The sequence below is a fragment of the Gossypium raimondii genome, chromosome 5 (genome assembly GCF_025698545.1).
Source record: "Gossypium raimondii isolate GPD5lz chromosome 5, ASM2569854v1, whole genome shotgun sequence".
Classification (NCBI taxonomy): domain Eukaryota; kingdom Viridiplantae; phylum Streptophyta; class Magnoliopsida; order Malvales; family Malvaceae; genus Gossypium; species Gossypium raimondii.
In genome coordinates this window covers 53,007,460-53,011,111 of record NC_068569.1, presented here as the reverse complement: position 1 = coordinate 53,011,111, position 3,652 = coordinate 53,007,460, and the positions used below count along the sequence as shown (strand labels likewise).

Here is a 3,652-nt window from a genome sequence, read left to right as displayed (position 1 = left end):
AAAAGGAAGAAGAAAGAAGGAAAGAAAAAGAAGAAAAAAGAAAAAAGAAGAAAAATAAAAAAATAAATAAACACAGTCGGGCCGACTCGACTCAACCCAAAAAACAGTAGTCCCCAGCAAAATAGGCCGTTCCAGTAGGCCCAGACCTAGCCAAGCCCAACAGTCCCAGGCAGCCAGCTAGCAGGCCTGTCCAGCAATGGCCCAACAGTACTAGGCAGCCTAATCCAGCAGGCCTAGCAGCAGCCTAGGTCCTGCAGGCTAGGCCTGTCCCAGCGGCCTAGTCCAGAAAAGCAAAAAAAAGAAAAAAAAAAGTAGGCCAACAAATCCAGTAGCCCTGCAGGCCCGTTCCAGCGCAGGCCCAACAGCAGGCCTGTCCAGTTCAATCCCTGCGCCAGCCCAGCAGACTGCAGTAGCCCAACAGCAGGCCCAGTAGTGCCCAGCCCAGCAGCAAGCAGGCCAGTAGCAGCCAACCCAACCCAGCAGCAGAAAAAAAAAAGAAAAGAAAAAAAATCCTGAGTCGTGTAACCCTTTCGATCGAGCCTGTAATTTTGGGCTTTTCGGTAATTTTTTTACCCACTTTTAATTTAGTTCGTGTATTTTGATGACATCTCATTTTTTAATATTATTGGCATTTTCTTAAGCATTTGTTTTTTTATTATTATTGTATTTATATTTTTTTAAAATGATTTTAACAAATAAGGACAATTGTTTATCTTAAAAGTGGTTGTTCAAAAAATTTATAAATAATTATTTAAAATATAGAAAATATTAAATATTATTAAAATTAATAAAATTATTTATAATTAATTTTAATTTAAATTAAGTAACTAAAATAAAACCACAAATCTAAAATAATAAAATCTATAACTTTTGTTTTCCCTGTGTGCAATAATATTGCACGTAATTTACTTTATCATATTTCTTTAAATGTTTAAATTTTGTCCACTAACATATTTCCTCAGATTGGTCCACTTAGCAGTGCACAAGATGCGAGACAAATAATTGCTTAAAACAAAGGCTTATACTTTTACATTATTTTTTATTTTATTTTATTTATATTTATAGCAACTCATTATAATAATTATTTAACCATAATTTGCCATTTTAATATTTATTGTAATTTTAAAAAATTATTAATTTTAACAATTTCTTACAATTCTTAATAATTTATGAATACTTTTCAACATTTTTAATATTTTTGTTAATTACTTAAAGAAAACAACTTAGGCAACTATTTTTCCATGTTTATCATGGACATAAATTTTCAAATAATTATTAAAAATATTTATTTGCAAGATTTTTTTAATATTTGATGAGATACACATGGCACGATGTATGTCGCTCCCTACTTGCTCCATTAGTCGCGTTATCATTTAATAGTAGAAATAGATATAATTTATAATGAAAGATCAATTTACTCTTTAATCTAATATTTTTGTCTTTTTTTTTTGAATAGAGGCTGTAGAAGCCCAAATTTGCTGGGTCCATTGTCCAAATAAAATAAAATACAACAAACCCAAAATTCAATCCCAACTACCCAAACCTTAAGCCCAAAATAATCAGCCCACAAACTTCTAATTTCAGCAGCAAACCCTAGCTGGCCGCCGCATGCCTTACGTGGCCTCCTCGTCTACCACGCCTCCAGCCCACGCCTCCACTCGCACGCCTCTGCCACCACTGTCGGCCACGGGCACCTGCAAAGCCAACAAGTAGACGCAACAACAAAGAAAAAATAATGTAAAAAAAACAAAATAGAGATAAAAGCATTGGTAATCGGGTTATAAAAACCCCAAGCACTGCTCATGTATTGGGCTTCGTTTTTTTTACGAACGCACATCAAGAAATCAAAAATAGAACGGAGTTTTCAAAGGTTGAATCTGATTATTTTCCTTTCGATTTACTGTTTTCCTTGCGTTTTTTTTCTTTTTTATTTCTCTTATTCATTTCTTTTGCAAGTCGGTTTTAACAAAAATTAATAATAAAAAGCAAAATAGAAGTACCTGAAACCGCCGCGTGGCTTCGTCGACGGAGGTCCCTTCGTCGTTGTCGGGGCCGGGCTAAGAGGTGGTTAGATTTCTCCTCTTTCTATTTTGGCTTCTCCTCACTGGTGTCATCCACCGAACTTAAAAGCGGGGTTAAAAGCCTCGTCTTTCGCCATTGCCCGTCGACTATTACGGCGGCGCGATCGGAGAAGTGGGGAAGAGGGACGGCGGCGGGGTTCCAAGGCTAGGCCTGGAACCCTAGCAGAGAAAGGGGACTTCCCTTTTAATTTTTTATTTTTTATTTTTTGCGTTCTTTGTAGAGAATGAAACAGCAGAAAAATAAAGCAAATTTTTTAGCTTTTATTGAGATTGCAATACGACGCCGTTTAGAGGGGGGGAGACTGCGCATGCTTTGCCCTAATGGGTAATTTGCGCATTTGGTCCCTCTATCTTGCGCTTGAAGTGCAATCTGACCTTTCTATATTTTTGATTTGGACCGTGAATTCTGTGTCTGCTTCAATCGGGTCCTTTGACCATGTGCAGTCCTTCGCATCGAAACGCCGCGTATAAGGGTCTTGGGATATTTCCCCTTCGCTCCCTGATACTTTCAGTGTGTGGCGAATTGGTCCCTTTTTCCTCTTTGCCCTTTTTTTTAAGATTTAGCCCCTTAATTTCATTCTGATTTCAATCACGTCCTTGTTTTTTTTTATCTCCATTTTATATATTTTCTTTTCTTTTCTCTAAATTGTATTTGTATTTTTGTTGTTGATATTTAGTATTTTCTTTAATGTATTATATTATTTTAAACTATTTTAGATTTATTACTATTTATTTTAAGTTTTATATACATTAAATATTTTAAATATATGTATACATACACTATCGATTCTAGTTCCTTGTTTTATTGTTTAATATAAGAACAATTTTTCCTTTTGCATTTTTATATGATAATGTAAAATTTTAGCTATTTACCTTAAGTATTTTATATATTATTTTATCTTATGTTAAAATGTATTGTATATATTAATTATTTTAAAACTGCTTTGTACCCTTTTTTATTTTACTATTTGTTTTAAATCATTTGTTATCCATTTCAAGATTTTTAGATATTCCTTATTTTATGCTTTCATATGTACATATATGTTATTATTTATTTTAAAATTTTTCATATATAATATTTTTAAATTATTTTGTATATAGTTGATTTTAAATCTTGTTTTCACATTATTTATTTAAAACTCATTTATTATCATTTTAAATTTGTTCTACATTTTATTTATTTTAATTTGCTTTATACTACTCATCTTGAAATTGTTATATATGTTATTTAATTTATTTATCCCTTTTTTATTAATAATGATGTTTAAATAATGTGTGTTGAGTGATTATTTTCATTGTGTGTGCCATTGGTATAATTTTATTCATGTATCATTACTCTATGTTTATTATTGTATTGATTAGTTCACGTCATTGTATTGTAAATTAAACTTCGACATAGTTATCCAATTTAGATTGCTTTATTTTATTCTAAGTGAGATAAATGCATACCTTCAAATAGATTACCCGCTATTATTCAAAATGAATTTTGCTCAATAAGGCAATATTTTGCATTTTGGGAATTTGAGAAATTGTACCCTAACTTACTGGGTCTCGAATTTCTCATTAAACCC

General features: G+C 32.4%; 1 long non-coding RNA gene across 1 annotated transcript; it reads right to left on the bottom strand.

The window, feature by feature from the left end:
* Positions 1-1,413: 1,413 nt before the first annotated feature.
* On the bottom strand, positions 1,414-2,411 carry LOC128041241 (uncharacterized). The gene is made up of 2 exons (XR_008195960.1): positions 2,001-2,411; positions 1,414-1,694 (listed from the first exon to the last, which is right to left on the bottom strand). It is a non-coding gene; the product is annotated as an uncharacterized LOC128041241 (long non-coding RNA).
* Positions 2,412-3,652: the final 1,241 nt, after the last annotated feature.